Source organism: Macrobrachium rosenbergii, chromosome 17, assembly GCF_040412425.1.
Source record: "Macrobrachium rosenbergii isolate ZJJX-2024 chromosome 17, ASM4041242v1, whole genome shotgun sequence".
Classification (NCBI taxonomy): domain Eukaryota; kingdom Metazoa; phylum Arthropoda; class Malacostraca; order Decapoda; family Palaemonidae; genus Macrobrachium; species Macrobrachium rosenbergii.
Genome location: NC_089757.1, coordinates 36,873,265 through 36,900,764, shown reverse-complemented (window position 1 = coordinate 36,900,764; position 27,500 = coordinate 36,873,265). Strand labels below are relative to the sequence as shown.

Below are 27,500 nucleotides of genomic sequence, written 5' to 3'. Positions count from 1 at the left end.
ATTGACAAAAAATCTGGATTTTTTGTAAGAGCTTCGGGAAAACTTCGAAGCGAAAGAATTAACAGAAAATCTGGATTTTTTTTAAGGGCTTGAGGAAAACTTTAAGATTCATCTTTTCAGAGTAGAATGGTTTTAGATGATAGGGTATTGTTCTGATTTAAATTTCTGTGAATCAGGTGGAAGTATTGGAAATGTGGACATGACAATCACTCCTACAGTTCGAATTATCTATATAATATAGATCTGCCTTAAATTTCTGTGGAGCAGATGAAAATATCGGAAATATGGACACGCCAGTAGTTACAGGTCTGTTAGCATTAATTATAAATGTAATTACCTATATATCATAGTCCTACTTTAAATTTCTGTGAAGCAGATGAAAATATCGGAAATACTGACGTGACAGTAATGGTTACAGAAAATAACCTGTGGATCATTGACTAAGAAGCCACTAAAAATTGAAGCTAAAACGCAGTTACATAATAGTAAGACAAACTGCCGGCTCTGCGGTATGGATGTTTATTCATTTTGGATAACATTCGGAATTTTCTCGGCTGGTTGGTACGAGTCCACAAGGCAACACCAGGCCTCAGATTCCATTGAAAACCTTGTCACACTTACAGGACACCTTTGGGAAAAGGCCCGTTATGACATAAAGGCAGGTGAGTGGGTTGTGAAGTAAATAAGAGAAAATATTCGAAATATGTTCTTTCAGCCAAAAAATTATAATTATTTATAGCGCGATTTTTTTAATCCATTTCGAGTACAGTGTTTCATAGTTTCTTTGTTGGTTGAATAATTTAAATAATTCTGTACTCTACCGTATAAGCATAAGCTGTTTAATAGGTTATTTCGTACATTTATGTCTACCGTCGTTTTTTGTTGCGGGAATTCGGCAAATTCTTGAGGTCTGTGACCTTCACTAGTCATTTTTAAATTCCTTATAATGCAGCTCGTGCATTCAAGATATTCAAGGCTAGTGAAATAGCGCCCAGATTACTTGAGGCTAAAGCTTTAAATTCAGGCGAGTACTGGAGAGAAAGTAATTGAAAAGTCAAGGCAATGAAAAATAGATTTGTTCAAACAACGATGTTGATTATCTGACGCCAATTCTTCCCAGTGCGGCATTTGGGTAATCCTAACAGTTAATTGTTTTCGAAGAATTAGTTTAATATCTTTCGGCATTCCTCGTATTGCAGTAGAACGCTTATCAAATCTGCAAGAGGTCTTGTACATAAAACTAGAAATTAATGTAAGATAATTGTTTTTGAAGAATTAGTTTAATATCTTTCGACATTCCTCGTATTGCAATAGAACGCTCATCAAGTCTGCAAGAGATCGTCTAAGACTGGAAATAAGTATAAGACGATTTGTGTTCTGATATCGGTAGCGACTGAGCAGATTTCGCGGTAATTTCCTATATGCTTTTGGGGAGCCATTAGATCGAGGGACCTGGAAGCATGCCCCTAGAGGTTAGGTTAGGTTAACCTGATCCTCTTGAGCAATTTGGGTGTGGGAAACATAATGAGATTATTTTCAAGAAAATTCTGTGATTAGTTTTTAAGATATGGCGTCCCTCTTTTTTCAGGGAAAGGTCCCGGCACTCTGTTACTTCTCCGGAAAATGCGACGGGGAAGCATGGATGGAAACAAATATTCGACGAAAAAATGGCAGTTTTCAGCGTCATGAGTCCACGACGAAAAAAGGCGTTATCAATCGGTATGTCAGTGGTTGTTTTTGTACTTCACATTTCTATTCTTGAATACGTTTGATGCCTCTTAGGCAGACGTTGATAATAGAAAACGTTCATTATTGAAACTGAAATATTGTGTGCCTGCATTGTCTTAACACAAACGTTGGGATTTTTACAAAATAGTGTGTGAAAATAATACGCGCTGCCAACATAAATACATTAACATGCACGTTCATATATATATATATATATATATATATATATATATATATATATATATATATATATATATATATATATATATATATATGTATATATATATATATATATATATATATATATACACATACATATATATACATATACTTATGTATACATACATACATATATATATATATACACACACATACATGTACATGTCGCTTTGTTGCTTAATAGCGTCTGTCGTTGCAGCATAATGAAGCTTCAGAGAGAGAGAGAGAGAGAGAGAGAGAGAGAGAGAGAGAGAGAGAGAGAGAGAGAGAGAGCGCAAACCGCACCCTTCTCAACTGCCGAATTATGGCAATTATCCACAATTAAAAGTACCGGTGTAATAATAGTTTACATACACAAATAATGGTGCCCCGCGTTACCCCCTCCCCTCCCCCCCAAAAAAAAATAAAAAAAGGGAGTAAAATAAGTAAGTTATCAGCAAGCGAATTTTCACGTTAGATTAAAAATGGATCACCGACATTAAGCTTTAGGAGGGTGGCTTTTTCTACCATTCCACCTCCCCCTCTCCCCCCTCCCCCTTCTCCTCCCATCCTCCCTTTGTATGTACAAGGTAAGCTATATATAGAAAAAGAGGGAATTAAGTTCGGATTACTGTGCACTTTAGTTCTGTGTTTAAGGGGTAGATGCAATGTTTATGTGTTGAGTTTGTCCGTCTGTGAACAACGCATGTATGTATGTATGTATTATATGTATATATATATATGTATATATATATATATATATATATATATATATATATATATATATATATTTATATATACATATATAAATGTATGTATATATTATTTATATAACATAATAATATAATAATAGTATTTTCTTTCATCTATACAGAGATTAAATGTTTAAAATGCTATATATAAAATATTTAAATTATAGCTTTCAGAGATAACATATAATTAATATTATTATTATTATTATTATTATTGTTGTGCTACTGTTTTATATTTTTTCTTTCATCTATATAGAGATTATATATATATATATATATATATATATATATATATACATATACACACATACACACATGCTCTTGGCTGTTAATTTCTGTTTTTGTTGAAAACCTCATGAATACCGCAAATATAAACAGTAGCGATATTAATAACAAAATAATAATAATTCAAAATAATAATAATAATATTCTGAAAGCTACTGTAATTTCTGAATTAATATTTGTCGACGCTACAACCATAGCATTTTAAACATTCCCCAATCTCTGTATAGATGAAAGAAAATACTATTTTTATTATTATTATTATTATTATTATTATTATTATTATTATTATTATTATTATTATTATTATTATTATTATTATAAACTGTGATATTCTGATGTAGAAAGCTGATATTTAAGGCAATCACCGTGATGCAAAAAGCTCATTCCTTACATAAACAATGATTATGAGCTATGCCTCTTGTGTGGAATATAACCATTCCTTGAAGGGGAGATTTAATGAATTATTATTATTATTATTATTATTATTATTATTATTATTATTGTTATTAATATATTTATGTGATTTTATATACCAACTATGCATCATTTGCGAGAATCTTTTTTCCCAAAATAATGTACTTAAATTTTTACTTTTCAGGGATTATTCCCTGAAGGGGAGAATGACTTTATTATTATTATTATTATTATTATTATTATTATTATTATTATTATTATTATTATTATTATTATTATTATTATTATTATTATTATTATTATTTATGTGATTTTATTTACAAACACTGCCTCATTCGCGAGAATTTTTTTTTCCAAAATAGTATGCTTAAATTCTTACTGTTCAGGAATCATACCTTGAAGGGGATGAATGAATAATAATAATAATAATAATAATAATAATAATAATAATAATAATAATAATAATAATAATAATAATAATAATAATAATAATAATATTAATAATAACGTATGTAAGCCTGCCGTCATACCAACAAAGATTTCTTTCCTTTATACAGAGATAACAGGGAAGGCTTAAGATACTAATTCAGAAGTATTATTATTATTATTATTATTATTATTATTATTATTATTATTATTATTATTATTAGCTATAGCAATGGAAGTATTATCATTGATAACGATAATAATAATGACAGCAGTAACAACGATAATAATCTCAACATTATTACAATAATATCATCATCGATGATTATATATCAGCAGATTTTTCTTCTTCCTATTATTATTATTATTATTATTATTATTATTATTATTATTATTATTATTATTATTATTATTATTATTGAGGTTATTATTATTGTTGTTATTGCTATCATTAATATTATTGTTATCGGTAATGATAGTTCCATTACGACTTCCAATAATAATTCATCTATTACTACTGCTACTATTATTATTATTATTGTTATTATTATTATTATTATTATTATTATTATTATTATTATTATTATTATTATTATTATTATTCCAAAACATCAGCAAATAAAAATATCAACAAGCAAATATGTCTGGGGCAATTGTATTGTTTTCTGTATAAATGGTGTAGAACATTTGAAGCCGAAAATATTAGAGAAATTTTTATATGATCTTATCAAATTCACGTTATTTTACCACGTATTTAGATGTAGATTTGAATAAAAAGCGAGTAAAAAATGCGCCGAAGTTTCTCCGGTGCAATCGAGTTTTCTGTACACCGTATAATCAAGGCCACCGAAAATAGATCTATCTTTCGTTGGTCTTGGTATAATGCTGTACGAACCGCGGCCCGTGAAACTTTTAACCACGGCCTGGTGGTGGCGTGGCCTATATCGTTGCCAGGCGCATGACTATGGCTAACTGTAACCTCAAATAAAATAAAAACTACTGAGGCTAGAGGCCTGCAATTTGGTATGTTTGATGACTGGAGGTGGATGATCAACATACCAATTTGCAGCCCTCTAGCCTCAGTAGTTTTTAAGATCTGAGGGCGGACAGCAAAACGTAGCTATTGGTAGAAGCGTATTCAAAGTTAAAGTTTAGTCAGTTTGGGCTTTAACAGAAAATTAATAGATAAATGAATGAATGAGTGAGTGAATGAATGAATGAGTGAGTGAGTGAGTGATTGAATGAGTGGATAAATGAGTGGATGAATGAGTGATTGAGGGAGTGAGTTGGTGAATGAATGAGTGAGTGAGTGAGTGAGTGAGTGAGTGAGTGAATGAGTGAATGAATAAATAATTAATCAAATAAAAAATCAATAGATAAAAAATCTGATAGATAGATAGATAGGTAGACTGATAGAGATTAATAGATTGACAGCTAAATAAATAAATAAATGAATAAAAAATGAGTGAATGAATGAGTGAATGAGTGAATAAATGGGTGAATGAATAATTAAATTAATAAGAAATAAATAAATAAAAATCTGACAGACAGACAGATAAGTAAATAAATAAATAAATATATAAATAAATGCTAAAAAATAAAAATAAACAAATAAGCAACTAAATAAATGAGCCGTTAAATGAGTTGTGCAGTTGTTTACACACAAGGAGAGAAATGTGTCAGATAAGGAATTATGCGAATTATGCAAATGAGAAGGAATCTCATTTTCAAAAATGCAAAATTTCCATTGGCTCATCCTAAGCGATTTGTATTATTAGCTGGTCCTCTGGTATAGTGGTTAGTGTCGTGGCATCCCACTCAGATGTCGCGGGGGCGGTGGTTCGCGTCTCCCCCAGGGGGATGAAAAATCACTGGGTCTGTATCATGATCAGTTACTGCTGCAGTGTTGGGAGCGTCTGCTGCGGTGGGAGGTGTGCTTGTTCTGTGTGAATAGGTTTCATCTACCGAAATAATAATAATAATAATAATAATAATAATAATAATGATAATAATAATAATAATAATAATACATAATAATAATAATAATAATAATAATAATAATAATAATAATAATAATAATAGAATCTAAAGCACAAATAAGTTTTCATAATAGCTGTACGATCCTAATTTTTGATCAATGGAATCCTGGCTGCCAAATGATTACTAGTAAATCTGAATATTAAAATAAATGTACCTCTCTCTCTCTCTCTCTCTCTCTCTCTCTCTCTCTCTCTCTCTCTCTCTCCTCTCTCTCTCTCTCTCTCTCTTATTTTATCAATAAATAAATCTAGTAGAGAAATATTAAACTCTCTCTCTCTCTCTCTCTCTCTCTCTCTCTCTCTCTCACACACATACACACAAGTTCATGAATTACCATTACCCAGAAATAAACCTGTTAGGGAATACTTGAACAAATAAGATCTCTCTCTCTCTCTCTCTCTCTCTCTCTCTCTCTCTCTCTCTCTCTCTCTCTCTCTCTCTCTCTCTCTCTCTCTCTCTCACAAAGGTTCATGAATTACCATTATCCAGAAATAAATCTATTAGATAATATTAAACAAATAAGACATTCTCTCTCTCTCTCTCTCTCTCTCTCTCTCTCTCTCTCTCTCTCTCTCTCTCTCTCTCTCTCTCTCTCTCACACACACACACACACAAGTTCTCCGACGGCGCCACGCCACCCGTTACAGCAGAATCGGATCCTTTGGCAGGTAAGAGAGAGAGAGAGAGAGAGAGAGAGAGAGAGAGAGAGAGGTTGAGGCGTGACTCACCCGAGCTCAGGAAAGTAGCAGATCGAAAGTTTCCGTGACGAGGCCCCTAGGATTTGCGGCCGCAGGAGGTTAGCGGAGTGGCCCCCCCAACACCTGCATCTCTTCACAGGGTCTGTGGCGGGCGGTGGGACTCCGGAAAGCGGCCTCCTCCTCCTCCTCCCCCTCCCTCTTCTTCCTCCTCCTCCTCCCTCTTCTTCCATGCCTCTGCGAGTGGGTTCCTCGAGAGAAGAGATTTGGGAGGAATGGCGGATCGAGAGGTCGTTGGTATTGAAGGCTTTGGAGGTGAATGAGAGTCGTTGGCTAACGAGAGAGAGAGAGAGAGAGAGAGAGAGAGAGAGAGAGAGAGAGAGAGAGAGAGAGAGAGAGAGGGCAGGTCGTGTTCGTTTAATATCCTCTAACAGATTTGTTTGGAAAGACAACGATAGGTATAAAAAGTTCATCTGTTACTCTCCGAATACTTAAACAGATGATGATAATAATAATAATAATAATAATAATAATAATAATAATAATAATATCATATCATCATCATCATCATCATCATCATCATCATCATCATCATCATTATTATTATTATTATTGTTATTATAATACAGACAAACAAGACTTCAACTTAGGTGTTGAGTTCTTCATTATTGGTATGATGCTAAATAACAAAAGTTGCTAAACAACAAAAGTTGCTAAATAACAAAAGTCGCTAAGCAGCAGATGTTGCTGAATAGCAGCCATTTTGAAAATGTGCTATCGATTTTCGCGAGCGTTTGCGTGTATGAGAGGCTGTTAAGTTGAATACAGTAAGTACCTAAATGGTGAAAATATACAATAACTTTCTTTTAGGAGCCATATTCCATCTTGCTGTACCTCCGTTCGTATTCTCTTTCTTCCATCTAACTTTGCTCAGTCCTCTCCTAACGATTGTTTCGTATTGTAACTACGAGGTTTTCCTCCTGTTATTATGTCTCTTAAATCATCTTTACTGTCAATCTCCCTTTCAGCGGTGTATGACCTCATAGGTCCCACTGTAACCTAAATTTCATATCCCATTCCATTCCAAGAAGAAGAATTCACTCTTGGTTTACTGATTACGACAAGCCGGATGAGTGGATGAGATTCTTATGCAATGTATATATTTGTCTCCTGATGCGTCTTAACCACATCTCGTGTGTTTAAACACCTTCTGGTCATTAGCCCCAAAGGTCTACTTATTAGGTTTTCGGTGCTCAACACTTCATCTTCTTTAGCTACTAGCTATGAGCAATTCTGGTACTCTTCAGGGCCATGTCTTGAGGCCTGCAAAATGTTTACATTTCTGGTGACCTTGAAATTTAGTCCTGCCATAACTGCGTCCAGCTCAGCCTGCTTAATATATTAGGGTATTTTTAAAACGTTCAGCAGTTATAACTTACAGTTTGCGTAATCTGGTACTCTCACTCACTTTAGCTGTGCATGTAACTGCGGTTGAGTGTCAGCATTTTATTGATAATGATCATTTTATACGATGCAGTATGACAGGTGTGCTATAAAAATCACTTTATTGTAAGTATTTGTTTAATTTGCTCAATAGTGTGTGTGTGTAATGTGAGGCAAATTCTGACATTTTGTCTCTCGCATTTGTAGCTCGTACATTAAATTTTGTAATTATGCGATAAACTTGGTTGGCACCCTCCTTTAAAAAAAGTGGTTTTAGCATATATACATATACACACACACACACACACACACATATATATAATATATATATATATATATATATATATATATATATATATATATATATATATATATTTATGTGTTTGTTTGTGTGTATATGTATGCCTTTCAAAATCATCGTTTAGTGAATCTGACATATCCATGATGTTTCTTGAGTTGAAAACTATCGCCTTTTTGAATTGGGTTTTATAGTATATACCCAATGTAAAAGGAATTCACTGTTGCCTAAAAAATTATTGTCAAGCATTATTTGTTTACATGCCATATAAGTGTGGATACATACACCCAGATAGGCATTTGAACGATTTATTTGTTTCCATGCTGTATACATATACTGTAGATGTATACACCCAAAAAGGCACTTCAAGGATTTATTTATTTACGTCCTATATACATATAGAGACATACACCCAGATAGGCATTTGAAGGGCATTTATCGTAAACAAAAACAAAAACAAAAAAATCTGACTGGAACGCCATATGATATCTAATACCCCCATCATCCCCCAATGAATAAAATTGGCTCCATCTTCCTGTCATTAGTAAGAGGTTGCTTCATGTGTATCGATGTATATCTCGGGACATATCTCCGTATAAATCGAATCTCCCCCCTCCCTACCCCCTACTCCCCACCCCCCCAATCACCAACCTCCCATTCCTCTTCCTCCCCCTCCCTCCCTCCCTCTCTCCCTGATCTGCCAGGTATATCTGAAGTTAAGAGGTCCTTCGGGGCGTATTTTAGCCAGCCCTCTCAATCCATCACTATTATAATGTCAATAATGATTACTTGGAACCGGCCTCGTGCACTCGGCCTATGCAGGGAGAAAGGTGAGGGGAGAGGGATTTAGGAGGGGGAGGAGATAGGGGAGGGGTGGAAAGGGGCAAAAAGCCAGCTTGAGATAGGAGAGGGTTGATGTCTTTTGTTAGTCTGTTTATATTGGTGATCCGGTCCGATTAGAGCGCGCGCGCGCGCCAGCCCGTGTCTATGTTCCAAGTGTTTATTGAAGTGCGTGTTTAGATGATTTCTTCGCCTTTCACCTTTCTTTCGTTATTATTATTATTTTGTGGGATTTTTTTTCGTTAATATTATTGTTTTTATAGGATCAGGTCCTCAGATGTAATTTCGGTTATTAAATAACTATACAAGCATTTTTCCTTACTTCCCCTATGGCATGTATCATGTTATTTCTCAATAAGTATTATTATTTTTATTAATTATTTTTCTCATTAGTGGCTTATTTTTTTTACTTTATTTGCAACGGATTTTATTAATGCAACTTCTTTGTTGTCTAATTTGACGTGAGCGCTATTTAGTAGCGTTAGCTAAACCCAGCGCTGCAATTATGTGTATGTTATTATTATTATTATTATTATTATTATTATTATTATTATTAGTAGTAGTAGTAGTAGTAGTAGTAGTAGTAGTAGTAGTAATATACCTCTTCATTTTATTTTGATTTTATTTTGCGCCGACTCCATTTTATATGCGCATTTTATATGACCATGAGCTGAAAATATATTATTATTATTATTATTATTATTATTATTATTATTATTATTATTATTATTATTATTATTATTGCTGTTGTTGTATTAAATTTATTCATAGCTCGCATTGACGCTAGGGCTATTATTATTATTATTATTATTATTATTATTATTATTATTATTATTATTATTATTATTATTATTATTATTATTAATGTATCGAATTTATTCATAGCTCGTTTTGACGCTAGGGTTATTATTATTATTATTATTATTATTATTATTATTATTATTATTATTATTATTATTATTATTATTATTATTATTATTAATGTATTGAATAGGAATGCAGCTCGTAAGGGATGATAAATCTGCCTCAGTCAAAAGTAAAGTTGAAATGAAAGGATTTAAAAGACAGGTGTTGTTGCAACCCCGTCAAATAATTTGTAGTTCGCAAATGTGCTAAACATGTAGATATATTTTATGTTCGTTTGAATATTGAGTCACAAATTAACTTATAGGGGGCTGTATGGCAACTATATAACCAATTTGTTTTATAGGGGCAACTATATACGCTTATTCTTTCGCGTAAAGTTCATTTCAAGTGGCCTATGTATTTAAAAAATTGTTTATCAGATAGATCTTAATTATTGAAAAACTATTTTGTACGTGTTTTCCTGTATCAGGCAATTTTCAAAGAATTTGTTTATGTAAATTATATATATATATATATATATATATATATATATATATATATATATATATATATATATATATATATATATATATGTATATATATGTGTGTGTGTATATTGTATGTATGTATATACATACATACATACAAGTACATAGAAAGACAGGCAGATATTATTCTCGCCACAAACACTTGCCAAATCGATAAGTTCTCTTGAGCAGGGTAGTGCCGCCAGTACACTGTGGATAGACTTCAGGTTGTTTGCAGCGTTCCTTTGACTCCTAGCTGCAACCACTTTCTAACCTTTTACTATACCTTCATTTCTGCTTCCTTTCTTCCATCTCGCTGTCCAACCACTCCAACTCTTTTCCCCAAGGACTAGAGAATTGTATTCTCTAGATCTAGCTTTCGTTGTCTTAAGCGCCGAATGTCTGAAAGTGCCCCAGCGCTTGGCTTTATAAAGCCGAAACTTCATAAATCAACCACAGACACTGAAGTACTGGAAAATATGTTGAAACAGTTGTTAGGAGAGCGTGGAAAGCAAGATGGAGGAAAGAGAATGTGGACAGAAATGCAATTAAAAGATTGAAAAGGGTTGCAGCTAAGGGCCGAAAGGACACCGCGAAGAACCTTATGAATACAGTGCATCGCGTAAGGTACACTGACAGCACTACCTTCTCTGCGGGTGCACCTTTTAGATATGAAAGGAGAGAGGCCAAGTCTTTCCAGAAATAAGTGACTGTGTTTTGCCCTTCCTCATGAAGAAGAAGAAGAAGGCTGAATAGAAGCAGCGGTAGTCCAGTTGTTTATGACAGTACTCTGGATGGTTTTGCGCGGTGCTGTGCGTCCAGCTCCTCCGTTTCTCACGGTTCTCGTGCTGATTGAACTGATTCTTATATATAGCGGTATAGCGCGCTTTCCTGTGAAACTGAATATGTCAATCTCGAGTGTTCGTTTCGCATATAGTCGCGAAGAACGTCGATTTGGTTTACGAGAAATTTTTCGCGAAACCACGTGGATCCAATTCTACCGTCAGCTGGAAGAAGCTAAGTCTGAAAATATGTTTTTTTTTTATATTAAGGAGAAAATTTAAAGGTTTCTCAGGGACGATGTTCGTTTTGACCAGTGGGGAAAGGGAGTAGTTGATTGATTGTTCGGTTTTCATGTAAAGGCCCCCCATTAGACAATACGATCGGTGGATCAGGTTCCGTTCTAACTCCGGTATCCGCGTTGTCCATAGACATTCGGATTTACTTCAGATTATATATATATATATATAAAATCATCCTTCTCCTGTGATTTTACAACTACGTCATCATAAACCTCATTTCGCTTTTCGTTATCGGGATCTGCCGACGTAGCTGCCGTGTTTCCTTTTGCAGCGTCTAGTTGAAACTGAAGTATAGTCCTGAGACCTCGCCATAGACGTGGAGGCTTCGGGCCACCTGAACTAAAACGGAAGCCACGAACCTGGCAACGCGGCAGGTTGCGAACTGGTCGGAGAGGCCGACGGACTCCGCAATTGGGCTCGTGAAACACTAATACACAAGTTACTGCAGTTTCAGAATGATTCTTCAATGCTTTCCACGAGTGTTTAGGGGTCCCATTTGCAGTATCTGCAAAATCAGTGGTAAGGCAATGGAGTATCTACCATTTTTCTCAGTTTTGTATTTTTGCAGATACTGCAGTCTTCCATTTTACTTCCGGTTCAGACGACCTGATCAGGCGATCGCATCGTCTATGGGGACCCTTAAGACTCGAAAAGGTTTATTTAGTTTTGGCGTTGGCGATTTGCTTTGAAATGTTCGTTTTACCGTAATTTGATTTTAATTATTGATTTTTATCGTAATTTGTTTTTTTATCATTGGTTTTTATCGTAATTTGCTTTTAATCATTGGTTTTATCGTAATTTGCTTTTTAATCATTTTTTTTTATCGCAGTTTGCTTTTTTAATCATTGGTTTTATCGTAACTTGCTTTTTGAATCATTGGTTTTATCATAATTTGCCTTTTTAATCACTGGGATTATCCTAGTTTCTTTTTTAATCATGGTTTTATCGTAATTTGCTTTTAATCATTGGTATTATCCTAATTTGCATTTAGTTATTGGTTTTATCGTGATTTGCTTTTAAGCATTGGTTTTATCGTAACTTGTTTTTAATTACTGATTTTATCCTAATTTGCTTTTAGATATTGATTTTATCCCAATTTGCTTTTAGATATTTAATTTATCGCAACTTACTTTGATATTAATTTTATCCCAATTTACTTTTGGAGATTCATTTTATTGTAATTGCTTTTAAATATTCATTTTATACTATACTAATTTGCTTTTAAATATTTGCTTCTATTAATTTTATCCTAATTTGCTTTTAAATATTAATTTTATCCTAAATTGCTTTTAAATAATAATTTTATCCTAATTTCCTTTGAAATACTCACCTCAAACATATTTGCTTTTAAATATATTTATTTTATCGTGATTTGCTTTTATATATTCGTTTTATCTAATTTGAGTTTAAATAACCTTTTTTCATTAGTTTGCTTTCAAATATTAATTTTATCGCAATTTGCTTTCAAATATTAATTTTATCGTAATTTGCTTTAAAATATTAATTTTATTGTGGCCTTTCCTATCTTTTAAATGTCTCTTGGTGTCAAGTGATTCCCAACCGACTGCTGCCGTCCCTAATATTACTGGCGACTTACACATAATTCCAAAACATTACCTCACCCCCACAACACCTCCCCAAACATCTGGTCACTCAGGACAGGCCGCACCAACTCGCTCCCCGGGCGAGGCGGTTATTGTGATAAGCTTAGAAGATCATGGGTTTCTTTCAACACTTCAAACATCGGTTCCTTCCCAACTCGCCGCGTCCTAGAACGCCCGTGAGCCCTCCACCACCTTTTCCGCGAGTGAATGAAATACCTGGGATATATCCAGTGATTGATGGCATACTTGGAATATGCTGGTGATTGATTGATGGGTTCGCCCGTACTCCCATGAGAAGCGGGGGTGGGGGACGGGTGGATATTCTCTCCACTACCCCTACCACCCCAGGGTATTGTTTACAAGTTGAGACATTTAGCCTCCTGCTAACCACCACCACCACCACCGCCGCCGCCGCTGCTGCTTACACCCGGCAATCAGCGAGCTACTAGCCAGCTAACCAGCTACGAAGAGCTTGTTTAACCAGGCTAAGAGCGGACGAGCTAGCGTGTTTTAAGATGCGCCAATGAGGTTGTTCAAATCGTTAGCATGTCCGGTGTGAAAAGCGTTTTCCTCCTTGTGTAGTGTTGCCTTAAAATTTTTTATATTTATTTTCTGTTTTATATTTGTTTTCAGAATCAGTTGTAGAGACACTTCGAGGTTTTGCCAGGGCCTTGGTTATTATTGTGTGTGTTGTGTGTATTATGTGTGTTATTATTATTATTATTATTATTATTCAGAAGATGAACCCTATTCATATAGAACAAGCCTACCACAGGGGCCATTTACTTGAAACTCAAGCTTCCGAAGAATATCATTATTATTATTATTATTATTATTATTATTATTATTATTATTATTATTATTATTATTATTCAGAAGATGAACCCTATACATATGGAACAAGCCTACCACAGGGGCCATTGGTTTGAAACTCAAGCTTCCCAAGAATATTATGGTGTTCACTCGAAAGAAGTAACAGAATGGGAAATACAGAAATAGATCAGTCTTTAGAAAAACAGGCAAATTAACAAATTAATAAATAAGAATGTAAGTAAAATATTAAAGTACAAGTTGAATTGTATTAGGATAGTGACAGTCTTCATGCATACCTAATCATTCAGTTTAAATTGGTACTGTTTTTGTTTTAAGTAGGTCAGGAAACTTCGTAATGTATTCATTCGTGTTGGTTTTATAATGCTAAAAGCTTCACTTCGTCTCTCCATAATTTATTATATATATGTACTGTTGAATTGTACTGGAAAATGTTAAGGCATTAGCGTTTCCTAGTAATTAAACACGTTAACCTAAATATGACATGGTTTGATACACATATATATATATATATATATATATATATATATATATATATAATATATATATATATATATATATATATATATATATATATATGTGTGTATATATATATATATATATATATATATATATCAGACCAACATATTTAGGTTATATCTATATATGCTGTATATATATAGATATATATAACTGAATCACGAAAATATGGAACGTGATGAATATATAAATAAAGACAAAATACACGAAGGAAAGAGAAAGACTGGAGTGCTCTGAGGCCTTTCAATCCTTTATTGATAGTCTGTTTGTCTTTATACTTGATAGTCTGTTTGTCTTTATATATATATATACTATATATATATATATGTATATATATATATATATATATATATATATATATATATATATATATATATATATATATATATATATATATATATATATATATATATATAAAACACATGGAGCCTCGATGGCTCGGTTGGTAGAGCAGCAACCTCAGACTTCATAGAAGTCTGTGGCGAGGTTCAATCCCCGCAGCCGACCGGTCAGAGAAGGCGGACCCTTTGCTATCGTGTAGACACCCGGGATTACGTGTGTAATCAGCGGATAGGTTTGCTGAAAGCAAATGGGTGTTACAGACTAATACACACATAAACAAAGCCACTCCAACATCTAGAAACATGGACACCTCACACGTCTCGAACTGTCGACCTAACTGCCCAGTTCTCCTCGCTGCTGGGAGAAAGGGAGCTGGGGATTTGGTACAATACATGTACACATTCATTACTGGGGTCTAAGCGATGTCAGGCAGGGCAGCCGATCAGGCTACAGCCTGCCCCACCAAAATCAAAGGCCTTCAAAAGAAGGCATCGTGTACCCCCATATAAAATGGGAAAAAGCATGTTAAAACGAAGAAAAAAAAATATATAAAAACACATATATAAAGATTTGTCATTCATACACGCGTGAAATAATTATACTTACAAAATATTAAGCCATAAATATCACGTATATACCTCGGGAACAGCATATACTCAAAGGAAATTATATATAATCGATAAGTGCATCTGTCCGGCCAGGATTCGAACCTGGCATTTAGTTTCAAAACGATGATAAATGGTCAAATCGACCAGATATAGACAGTATATATATATATATATATATATATATATATATATATATATATATATATATATATATATATATATATATATATATATATATATATATATATATATATATATACCTTAGTTATGTTGTGTTTTAAGGTAAGTCCACACTGCAACAAGCTATGTCGTAAACACGTCGGCAACTTATCGCACACATATCACAAACAAGTTGAATACAAGCCAATGACTTATTGGTGGTTGTAACCAGTGCTTTTGCCAAAGACTCGCTTTGCACTTACGGTTGTTGACTTATCAACCTGTTTGTAATATATGCGATAAGTTGGTGACTAGTGTTTGTGGCATGTTTTATTGTAGTGTGGATGCACCTTTATTTTCTTGTACTGTTACTATTAGTGCTACTACTATTGCTAATATTATTATTACTATTACTATTATTGTTAATATTACCATTATAAATATCGGTGTATTATTTACGTCATGTGGGAACTATTATCTTGACTAGTAATATTTAGGTGGTAGGTTGTAGAGGGGCTGTTTTCCTTTTCCAAATTTCAATGAAAGGTGTCTGCCCCAAATGCACTACTAAGGGGCCAGCGTGATGTGGTAAAATTGAATTATTTTCAAGTGTAGCATTTGAGCAGCATTCAAAATCCAATTAATGCTTGGCATTCTTAATGTATTTTTGTGTTGAATTTAGCATTTTGCAAAGTTGCAACTGTAATTTCGGAATATAATCGTACAGTATTAAGAATGCAGTTTTTGGTGATTAGTTTCAAAATCCTACAGTGTCAATAAGTATTTTGGTGTTGAATTTAGTATCTTGTAATGTTGCAAATGTAATTTTTGAATATAATCCTACAGTTCTAACTTTGCAATGTTTTATTATTATAATAATCAGAATCATGTAGTACCAACATTATGATTATTTGTGATTATAATTTCAAAATGATGCAGTTCTAACCCTGTCATTTTTCAGTTTTGTCATTGCTTGCATCAGTGATTGCTTGAGTGATTCAACATTGCAGAAGCATTGACCAATGACTGTTATTGAACAAATTAGGTCTGGCTTGAACCTCATTCAGTATTGGTATGATTCCCCGTTTCTTATGCTCTTCATTTCTGTAAGATTTTTTTTTTTTTTGGAGGGGGACGATTATGGCTGTTATGACCCAGTTTGAATAAATTTTTTTTTTTGGCAAGTTTGCGTGTTATGACCCTGTTTGAATGAAGATTTTTTTTGGCAAGTTTGCGTGTTATGACCCTGTTTGAATGAAGATTTTTTTTGGCAAGTTTGCGTGTTATGATCCTGTGTGAATAAAGATTTTTTTTTGGTCAGGTTTGCGTACTATGACCCTGTTTGAGTAAATGTTGGTGTATGTCATTCATGATGAATATTATTTTTCTCTTGTATGTACGAATGAAAATACTGAATATCGTAAGGTATCATTCTTGTTGGCTAAGAGTCTTTAATTTGAAGAAATATCTTTGTATTGAAACAGTTTGTTTTTCGTTATGGCTTACTTTCTTAAGCTATGTAATTATTATATATTTGGTTCCTTCAGTGGTTTAATATTTTTGGTCAGGCCCTTAGTTGACATATCCAAATCGGAGTTCGTCGATGAATGAAAGAGTGGATAGTAGAATATATACTATCAGTTGCATATATATATATATATATATATATATATATATATATATATATATATATATATATATATATATATATATATAATTTTGTCACATACACAATGGTTAGAGTCGACTGTTCACCACTGTATCTAAACCAAAGGCCAAAGTTCAATCCTGGCCAGGGCAGATGGCACTTATCAATCATAATTCCCCTTGGGGTGTAAGTTGTTCTAAGTTTTAGTGAACTGGACATTGAACGAGATACGTCTTAATATATATATATATATATATATATATATATATATATATATATATATATATATATATATATATATATATATATGTGTGTGTGTGTGTGTGTGTGTGTGTGTGTGTGTGTAGAGGAAGCAGTTATTGTAAACAAAGCTGGAAATAAGAAACGAGAACAGTGAGTGAGTGAGCGAGCTCGGCCCAAAACTGTAATACTCCATATCGCCAAAAGCGTCCTCATCCTCATCCTTTCGGTGGAAGGAGGAGGAGGAGGAGGAGGAGGAGGAAGAGGAGGAGGAGGAGGCCTGCCTGCTGGGTTGGGGCACGGGAAGTGTGGCCCGTCACCTCTGATGGATCACTCAGGGGGGGTGAACGCAGCCAACTGACGAAGGCCCTTGTGGTGTTGTCCTCCTCCTCCTCCTCCTCCCTAGTGTCTTTTCTCTCCCTCTCTCTCTTTCTCTCTCTCTCTCTCTCTGTAGCCTCCCTCCTTCGATATCAGAGACACACAAACACAAGCTTTCGAAGCTATTAATATTGTCTTTATTCCTCCCTTTAAGATTTTCTTATGCTTATCAGGATTCCATGAAGATCCTATGAGGATCCTTTGGGTATCCTATGGGCATTTCCCAAACAGATGTTTTAACGATGTTTTAATCTAACTTTTTTTTTGGTTGGGGGGATGTTTTACGCTTGAGAGGATGTTGTTATTCCCCTCAAACAAAAGAGAAACACGTCGCCTCAATTTAATATATATATGAAGGTTCCTCGTTGTGTGTCACGCTACAGAAGCTCCGGTGATATAGGATAAACAATTATTTATCAGATAAGCGTAAAGTGAGTCGTTAACATTCTCTCTCTCTCTCTCTCTCTCTCTCTCTCTCTCTCTCTCTCTCTCTCTCTCTCTCTCTCTCATTTACTTATATTTTTGGTTTGCGTAACAAAAGGATTTATTTTCTCTCATAAAGGTTGAGGGACTTCCTGTCTTAGAGTTTTCTTTTTTTGTTAGTGTAAATATTATTATCGTTAATAAGTTTGAGGAGTTTTTCCCTTAGAGGCTTATAAATTAGATTATATATATATATATATATATATATATATATATATATATATATATATGTATATATGTATGTGTAAATGTGTATATATAAATGTATATACATAAATGTGTGTATATATATATATATATATATATATATATATATATATATATATATATATATATATATATATATATATATTTCTTCTAGTAGAGAGAATTGGATATTAAACGGCATTTGTAGCTTAATGCTTGTGTATAAAAATCATACCATGATTCATGTCCATTATAGTTATAGAGATTATACTTATATATAATCTAACTTTCGTATGCAATTCCAGTCTGTTTAATTTTCAAATCTTGTCTGTCATTCCCTTTATTTCATAGGACTTAATGTGATTTAATCTTTCGATAAATAACTCAAGAGAATTTACGCCGGATATTATTGGTTCTCAATATTTGACAGATTAAACCACACCAGTCCTTTTTCCTTCTGTCATTGTATCCATTGGTGCAACTGTATCCTCATTATTTCATCTTGAGTGTATTTTGTCACTTTTCGATTTAACACATTATATCGCTGTATAATATGTGTATTTTGTCACTCCGATTTAACATGTTGAATCGCTGTACGATTTACGGTAATTTATTAGTGGTGTAGGCATTACTTAAGGTTCTTTGCAGCATGCCTTCGGCCCCTAGCTGCAACCCCTTTCGTTCCTTTTACTGTACCTCCTTTCGTCTTCTCTTTCTTCAATCTTACTTTCCTCAACCCCCTCCTAACAATTGTTCCATAGTGCAACCTTTAAACCTCTTACTGTCAATTTCCATTTCAGCGCTGAATGACCTCATAGGTCCCAGTGCTTGGCCTTTGGCGTAAATTCTATATTCAATCAATCAAGTAAGGACTACTACTTGTGTATATTTTGCTATTAATAATAATAATTCATCAAATAACAGACCAAAATTACGTGTTTATATAATTCATATAATTACAAAAACCCACAAATTATTTCTTTCCTCTGAAGCCAGGACAGAGGTATGATCGATTGCATCTCTCCATTTCCTTTAATGTAATTTTCATTGAGAAATTATTCCAGTTACAACAGAATGACGTAATTACAGTCTCGAGTCTCCTTTGGTGATATTTATTCTTTTTTTTTCTTTTCTTTTTTTTTCCTTCTCTACTCTACCTCTTGGGTAATTTCCTGTGGTCTGCCTCTTGGGAATGGCGAGTGTTTCGAACTGTTTTCAGCATATATATATATATATATATATATATATATATATATATATATATATATATATATATATATATATATATATATATATATATATATATATATATATATTTTTTTTTTTTTTTTTTTTTACTCACATCAGGATCAGAACCCAGGTCTTTCAAATGAAAGGCCAGAGCGCTGTCAACACCAGGCCACATCAATTTCTGACTCATCAGGATCAGACCAGGTCTTTCATTTGAAAGACCTGGGTTTGATCCTGATCACACGTGACTGTGTGTCGAATATTTTCTTCTAATATCCACGCGTGACTGTGTGTATATATATTTCTATCTAATATATTATATATATTAATATATATATATATATATATATATATATATATATATATATATATATATATACATATGTATATATATTTTTATATATATATATTTTATATATACTGTATATGACTTTTTATACAACCTGCAGAGAATCAAGGTGTAAAAATTATGGCACGCGTTATGCTAGTCAAAAAAAGAAAAATATAATCAGACAAATTCATTTTTTTAAAGCAATTGCCACACTAATCTTGATCTGATACATTACGATAAGTAAACAGAGATGATAATGGATTCCACATTATTGATGTGGGGGTGCGGGGAGGGAATTGAGGTGGGGTGGGTTGTGTGGTGGAGGAGAACCTGAAATTGTAACATGTCCGTTCCCTTGATTGGTGTTGTTTTTTCCCAATTATCTTTGGGTAAAAATAATATGTTTTTTCCAGTTTTTTTTATTCCTTCCCCGTATTTGATAAGGACAAAGCCTGTGGCCACTAGAATTGAATCTTTCGTAATTGCTTTAACGTTATTATTATTATTATTATTATTATTATTATTATTATTATTATTATTATTATTATTATTATTATTGTTGTTGTTGTTGTTGTTGTTGTTCAGAAGGTGAACTCTATTCATATGGAACAAGCCCACCGAAGGGGCCACTGACTTGAAATTCAGGCCTCCAAAGAATTATTATTATTATTATTATTATTATTATTATTATTATTATTATTATTATTATTATTATTATTATTATTATTATTATTGTTGTTGTTGTTCAGAAGGTGAACTCTATTCATATGAAACAAGCCCACCAAAGAGTCCCATGATTTGAAATTCAAGCTTCCAAAGAATATGGTGTTCAAGATTGAAATAATGTAAACACCACGATTTCTGTATTAATTCTTGGTTATAATTTGCCTGTGAGGAAGTGACTTTGTAATTAAGCAGTTTGGTCACTGTGTTGGATTTCAATCGTATCTGAAGTTCTTGCACCGGAATGCAAATATTTCAAGCATATGATTCGTCATGAACATAAAAATCATGCATAATGGTACCCCTGTAAGGGGGTAGTGCCGTCCAGTGCTCCTCATTCGGTGCACTGTAGGCATTACTTAAGGTTCTTTGCAGCGTCCCTTCGGCCCCTAGCTGCAAACTCTTTCTTTCCTTTTACTGTTCCTCCATTCATATTCTCTTTCTTCCATCTTACTTTCCACCCTCTCCTTACAATTGATTCGTAGCGCAACTGCTTTGAGGTTTTCCTCCTGTTACACTTTTCAAACTTTTTACTACCAATTTCCGTTTCAGCGCTGAATGTCCTCATAGGTCGCAGTGCTTAGCCTTTGGCCTAAATTCTGTAATCTATTCTATATTCTATTCTAAAGAGTCTGAAGAAGGAAGTAATTTGGATTTAGTTTTTAATTTTCATTTGATATTTTTTAACTTGTTTGCAAAGAAATAAGATTTTTTACGATATCCTATATTTTAGAATAGAATGCAGGTATAATTTGGATTCTGCTTTTATTGTATAATTGGATTTTTTATTCCTTTGTAGACAAAAAATTTTTTATGTACGGTATCTTATATTTTAGAATAGATTTTAGGTATAATTTGGACTTTGTTTTAATTGTTTAATTAATTTTTTATACATTTGTAAAGAAAAATATATATTTTTTGTGGGATATTCTACATTATAGAACAATTTTTCAGCTCTCAAAGTCGTATCCTGGTAGAGCAGTGGGTATAATCTGAAGGCTGTTTTCCTGGAAAGCTAAAATTCCAAAAATGCAAAAATAAAAAATTCCAGGCACTTGGATTTGCGACTACAATTCAATTGATTTTTTTATTGTTTGTAAAGAAAAGATTTTTTGTACATTGTTCCATATTTTAAGGTAGTGTTTCGGGTCTCAGAGTTATAAAGGATTACAAGAACGCCTGGTAAAACATAGTATATAGTCTGGATTCTGTTTCCCTGGAAGCTAAAATGCCAAAAATACAAAAAAAAAAAATTCAAAATTTTTTCCAGGCTCTGGGATTTTGTGACGACAACTCAGTTGCTTTTCAAAAATATTTGTAAAGAAAATTGTTTTTTGCACTTCATTCTTCATTATATAACAGTGTTTCGTCTCATAGTTGTAAGGCCTGGAGTAATAAAGTATACTATTTAGATTCTGTTCCCTGGAAGCTAAAATGTCAAAAAAAAAAAAAAAAAAGTCAGTCCAAATTTTTTCCTAGACAGTGGGATTTTGTGGGATTTAATTGTTTGTAAAGAAAATTGTGTTTTTGTACATTTTTCTATGATATAAAGTAGTGTTTCGGGTCTTAAAGTTATAAAGGGTCCCAATAAGGCCTGTTAAAGCACTGTACATGATCTGGAGAGTGTAGATTCTGTTTCCCTGGAAACTAAAATGCCACAAAAGAAGTCAGTTTTTTTCTCCATAGTGAAATTCCAAAAGGCCAAAAAAAACCGGTTCCAATATATTTTTCCAGACTGTGAGATTCCAAAAAGGCAAAAATATAAATTCCAATATTTTTTCCAGATTCTGACTCCAAAAAGGCCCCCCAAAAAATCTATTCCAATTTTTTTCCAGGCTCTGAGATTCAAAAAAAAAAAAAAAAAAAAATGAAATAGAATATTGTTTTCCAGACTCTGAGATTTGAAAAAAGGCAAAAAAAAATTTCCAATATTTTTTTCCAGACTGGAGATTCCAAAAAGGCAAAAAAAAAAAAAAAAATCTATTCCAATATTTTTTTCCCAGACTCTGAGATTCCAAAAAGGCAAAAGGAAAAAAATTTCAATATTTTTTGCAGACTCTGAGATTCCGAAAAAGGAAAAAAAAAAGACAAATAAATTCCAATATTTTTGTCAAGACTCTGAATTTTCCGACGAATATTTCAATAGCCATTGTCGTTCGCACGGAGCCGTTTTCGCTTTTGGAAATGGATAGAGATCCATCAAGAATCAACACAAAGCAACATGTGGTTATGAACAGTTTTATATATATATACACTAAACGAGGCGAGCTTTCCATCTGTTCCCGTATAGGCCTATAGGCCTGTGGAGCCGCCACAGTCTTTGTAGCCTGGCCGGTCGCTCAGTCTATTGATACACACAGACTTAACAGCAGATCCATCATTCGTTCCCTCCACACCCCCTCTCTCTCTCTCTCTCTCTCTCTCTCTCTCTCTCTCTCTCTCTCTCTCTCTCTCTCTCTCTCTCTCTCTCTCTGTCAACCTCGTCCTCATGGACACCGTGTTTGTATCCCTCTTATTCTCTTTTATCAATCTGTTCTATTCTCTCTCTCTCTCTCTCTCTCTCTCTCTCTCTCTCTCTCTCTCTCTCTCTCTCTCTCTCTCTCTCTCTCAACCTCGTCCTCATAGACACCTTGTTTGTACCCCTCTTATTCCCTTTTGTTAATCTGTTACATTCTCTCATTCTCTCTCTCTCTCTCTCTCTCTCTCTCTCTCTCTCTCTCTCTCTCTCTCTCCTTTAGTATTTCTCTCAACCTTTCTTAGCCAATAAATATTTTCTTGTTTGCTGTTCGTATATATTTATTTTGTGTTTTGGTGAAATGAGTCTGTATTTTGAAGTCATCCATAACCAAGGAAGGTTCATTTCTGTTGACGTTTGTTTGTTTTACTCTCTCTCTCTCTCTCTCTCTCTCTCTCTCTCTCTCTCTCTCTCTCTCTCTCTCTCTCTCTCTCTCTCTCATCCATCTTGGGTGTGCCTATTTCCTTGATCCACAAAGCCCCTTTGGTCCATAATATAATGATAATAATGATAATAATAAAACCCCTTGTAGTCTTGTACCCCCTTTCTCCCTCCCCCTCTTTAGAGTTCTCCCCTCCCCCAGTCCAGCGCCCCTTAACTGGATTACCCCTAAATGCCCTGGGTTTTGGCACCCCCTCCCCATCACTCCTATCTTTCTCACCCCGTATCCAATCATCAGAGGCGCCCGACCCCCCGTGACCTTCACCGATCACTTACACCATTTTCGAATATTGATTTTTATTTGTTTGCCCGCGGATGGACTTACGTTGTTTCTCTCGTTCTTTTTGTTTGTCTTTGTTTATTTTTTACTTGTGTTGTTATGTTTGATCGACCGTTAATTGGGCTAGAAGTTCGTGAATTTGAGTTGTTGTAGTTCTCTGAAAAATGCGATTGACTTTAGACATTCCATGGACTATAATTTAATTGATTTGATTTCCTGGCAACGAAACAACTAAATTTTGTTGTTTCATTATGTTTGCTGTGGTATTGTTGTTCTACACTTGACCACAACGAGCTTAAAGGTCAATGCGATTGATATGAGGCATTCCATGGACTATAATTGATTTGATTTCCTGGAAATGAAACAACTAAACTTTGTTGTTTCGTCATGTTCTGGTGTGGTACTGTTGTTCTGCAGTTGGCCACAACTGGCGTTAAGATCAATGCGATTGATACAAGTCATTCCATGGACTATAATTTAATTGATGTGGTTTCCTGACAAGGGAACAGCTAATCTCTGTTGTTTCATCATATTCTGGTGTGGTACTGTTGTTCTACAGTTGACCACAACGGGCGTAAAGATCAATGCGATTGATATGAGACATTCCATGGAGTATAATTGATTTGATTTCCTGGAAACGAAACAACTAAGCTTTGTTGTTTCATCATGTTCCGGTGTGGTACTGTTGTTCTACAGTTGACCACAACGGGCGTAAAGATCAATGCGATTAATATGAGATATTCCATGGACTATAATTTAAAGTGATTTGATTTCCTGGAAACGAAGCAACTAAACTTTGTTGTTTCATCATGTTTCGGTGTGGTACTGTTGTTCTACAGTTGACCACAAGGGCGTAAAGATCAACAAGATTAGGCTGTTTTTAAACGTAGCTTCCTAATATTTTTATCACTGTATTTTTCTTCATTATTTATGTATCTGATTAGAAAGCTTCTACGGACCCAGTGGTCTGGTTATGTAAGAACTTGAAAAGCCACAAATTCTACTTCTTCAGAAGTATGAAAATTAGCTGCCCAGATCTTAGAGCAGAAGACCCAAAGGTCTCATAATAATATATATCGACCCTCTACCGAAGAACTCACATGCAAATAAGTGGCAAAGCTTCATAGTAGAAGTCTCTAGACCTGTTTAAGAATCACCCAGTTCTCGTCAGTAGATTCATGTGTGTAAGTTCTACAGAACCCTTCATATGACTCCAGTTATAAATTTCGGATTTGAAAAAGGGATTATGAGTTACCTTTAAATCTCGCTTCTTAGATGTGTTGATTATTGTAAAAATTGATTAGTAGTTTCGTGAAGGTTTAAAACGCTTTGATCTCTCAACTCTTTCAAGTACTTTAAATTCCTTTTAAAAATATTCGCGTTATTTGACGAAGTCTTGGATTACGAATGTTGCAAGGAAATTCCTTGACAGACTTAAAGCTATACTTTATAAATAATATTATATATATATATATATATATATATATATATATATATATATATATATATATATATATATATATATATATATATATATATATATATATATATATAATCTGTACAAACATAAGAGCGCATACGTGTCTGAAACGCGAGGAAAAAGAAGAGAGAGGATATTATATTCTGTCTGGTCGCCTCTGAAAGGTAAAACCGCAGACAGATAACATTAACCGTGTACATAATCCCAAGTCATTTCCGTGTACATAATCCTGGGTCGTTCCCCATTTTGCCATCCTGCCATGAAGGATTGCGAGGAACTCATTAGAGAATTGGCATATTGCAAAACACGAAAAACGTGTCCTGCATAATTTGCGTCTTAAAAACTCCTTCTTCTTCTCTTCTTCTTCTTCTTCTTCTTCTTCTTCTGCCCCAAAAGAAATCTGATCCCTTCTGCGTGTTTGTAAAGCACCTGACATACCCAATGCACATTTCTCTAAGGGCCTGACGCCCTAATAGAAATCTGGTGACTGATGGCCTCCGTCAGGAGTAAATGCTTTCAACCTCCTGCAGTCCTCTCTCTCTCTCTCTCTCTCTCTCTCTCTCTCTCTCTCTCTCTCTCTCTCTCTCTCTCTCTCTCTGTTTGCTCCCTACCCTTCATCTTGTCTGTCCAAGACCCTTCACCCCTCCCTTCCCCCTCTCCTCCTCTCTCTCTCTCTCTCTCTCTCTCTCTCTCTCTCTCTCTCTCTCTCTCTCTCTCTCTCTCTCTCTCTGTCTATATATTCACCTCCCCCTCTTTATGTAAGACCCATCACCTCTTTATCTCTCCCACCATTCCTCCCTCCCCCCTCTCTCTCTATCTCCTTCCCCCTCTTTATCCAAGACCCCTCACCTCTTCCTCCCTATCTCTCTTATCCAAGACCCTTCACCTCTCTCTCCTCTCTCTCTCTCTCTCTCTCTCTCTCTCTCTCTCTCTCTCTCTCTTCTCCTCTTTATCCAGACCCCTCACCTCTTAATCCCTCCCTCTCTCTCCCCTCACTCTCTATCTATCTCCCTCCCCCTCTTTATCCAAGACCCCTCACCTCTTTCTCCCTCACTCCCTCCCCCTCTTTATCCAATACCCCTCACCTCTCTCTCTCTCTCTCTCTCTCTCTCTCTCTCTCTTTCAAGACCCTCATTTCTTTCTCCCTCACTCCCTCCCCTCTCTCTCTCTCTCTTTCTTTATCTATCTCCCTCCCCCCCTCTCTCTCTCTATCTCTCTCCCCCCTCTTCACATCCAAGAGCCAGAGGAGAGAGTGAGTGGAGTACTGTAAAAACGCCTTCTCGTTTACAGGCCATAAATCGTCTTCCTTGTCAAAGCAATACTGTTCAGTGTCGCCACAGGATGAATGGATGATTAAGATAACGTGGAAACCAAATAATTAATTTTGCCATTTGTCATCGGGCCGGACATTTAACACTCGCTCATCAATGCATCATCACACAACCGCTGCTGCCCGCTTGATGTATCGCTTCTCTCTCTCTCTCTCTCTCTCTCTCTCTCTCTCTCTCTCTCTCTCTCTCTCTCTCTTTTGGTTTTTTTTGCGCGAATGGATCGTCCGTTTTTGTAAGGTCGTTTGTAGTTGTAGTTTTTTTTTTTAACATTATGTTTGAATTAGATTTATTTTTAGCTAAAACAGATTTTTATTTTTTATCTGTCATGACAGGTGATTAGCACCTGTGAAGAAAGGTTGATCACAGGTACGTCTCTCTCTCTCTCTCTCTCTCTCTCTCTCTCTCTCTCTCTCTCTCTCTCTCTCTCTCTCTCTCTCTCTTGATATTTCTCTTAGTGGGTGTCTCTTAGTTTGTCTCGCTCCCCTTAATATTATCTCTCTCTCTCTCTCTCTCTCTCTCTCTCTCTCTCTCTCTCTCTCTTTTGATTTTTCTCAGTGCGTCTCTCTCCCCTTAATATTACATTCTCTCTCTCTCTCT

At 34.5% G+C, this 27,500-nt stretch overlaps 1 long non-coding RNA gene across 1 annotated transcript in view; it reads left to right on the top strand.

The window, feature by feature from the left end:
• Window positions 1-27,500, top strand: part of LOC136847861 (uncharacterized) — a 558,451-nt gene that overhangs the window by 271,495 nt on the left and 259,456 nt on the right. Inside the window, exon 4 of the long non-coding RNA XR_010855874.1 lies at window positions 1,589-1,719. This is a non-coding gene — a long non-coding RNA (uncharacterized lncRNA). The remainder of the gene's footprint in view (window positions 1-1,588; window positions 1,720-27,500) is intronic.